Genomic DNA, 1,369 nt, shown 5'->3' with positions numbered 1-1,369 from the left:
ATGCTGTCAGAATAAAGGTTGAAGGGTTTATTAATCTTATCAAGAGCCATAGCAAAGAGCTCTTTAAATTGTGGGGGTTTATCAGATAGAAGTTGAAAATATATCATAGGTGGGTCATTGGGGGAGTCATATATGACCAATGCAGCCCCTTTTTTTCCTCCATCTGTAAAGGCTGTAATAGTCTTTTTTTATGGGCTTGTGGCAGAAGAGTGAGGTGGGAGAGATCAAAGAGTGGCTGTAATTGACTTGTGGGGATGGAAAGCCAGGGCCTTAGCCAATTAATATTGCCTAGAAAGCTCTGAAGGGAATTAAGGGTGAGTGGATGGGGGACATCCAGGACGGGTTTAAGGGGCCTAACAGTAGTAGGCGTTATTTCAGTCCCCAGGAAGGTAATAGGGGGAACTGATTGTATTTTATTTGTGGCTATTACAAAAGCTTTTGTCTCCAGGGTGTTTATCACAGTATCTTTTAGGTCTTCTAGAGAGGAATCCTCATTTTGCCAGACCAAGAGGTCATCCATGTAATGATAAACATGTAGGCCCTTTTTTAAAAGGGTTGCTAATGCATTTGCAACAGCTTCCTGGCATATTGTAGGGCTGTTTGCCATACCATGTGTCAGAACTCGCCATTCATATCAATCAGCTGGCCCAGAATTGTTAATTTCTGGAACTGAGAAGGCAAAATTTTGGCAATCATTATTGTGTAAATGGATGGAGAAGAAGCAGTCTTTTATATCTAAGACTAACAGGGGAGTATTAAGGGGGATGGCAGAGACCATGGGCAGGCCTCTTTGGGGTGATCCCCATATTTTCATGGTTTTGTTTATGACTCTAGGGTCTTGTAAGAGTCTCCATGCCCCTGTCTTTTTCTTTATTACAAAGACTGGGGTGTTCCATGGGCTCCTAGAGGGCCTAATGTGACCCAGCTGTAACTGTTCTTCTACAAGTCATTGTAAAATGAGTAATTTCTCCCTGGGTAATGGCCACTGTTCCACCCAGACTGGTTCCTTGGTGATCCAGTCGAGGCAGGGAGTCTGGTAATCAACAGTGGCCTTTAGGATTGGGAGTTCTTTTGTTTTAGGAACCTCATATGATCATCTATTTGAAGACATTCTCCTTCAGATCGACTGGCAAGAACTACATTGAGGTCTCCCAGGATGTCTTGTCCTATGAGATTTGTGGCTATATCTGTAATCAGGGGTCTTATTGTGACAACCTCTCCATCAGGATCCTCCCATTTATAGAAGTTTTTAGTGATGAATGCTCGGGAGGGGCCCCCTACTCCCATCGGTTGGGGTCCTGGGATTAATTCCCAGTGTGGGGGAACCTCAGAGTGCCTTAAGATGGGTTTATCAGCCCCAGTGTCAAGG

The 1,369-nt window shown here is 44.0% G+C and overlaps 1 protein-coding gene across 4 annotated transcripts in view; it reads right to left on the bottom strand.

Annotated features, from left to right (window-relative positions):
• The window catches only part of Parn (poly(A)-specific ribonuclease), a 219,066-nt gene that overhangs the window by 30,054 nt on the left and 187,643 nt on the right, over positions 1–1,369 (bottom strand). The window lies entirely within an intron of this gene.

The sequence above is a fragment of the Nannospalax galili genome, unplaced genomic scaffold, assembly GCF_000622305.1.
Source record: "Nannospalax galili isolate Female #2095 unplaced genomic scaffold, S.galili_v1.0 scaffold32, whole genome shotgun sequence".
NCBI lineage: Eukaryota > Metazoa > Chordata > Mammalia > Rodentia > Spalacidae > Nannospalax > Nannospalax galili.
This window is presented reverse-complemented; position numbering and strand designations above follow the sequence as displayed.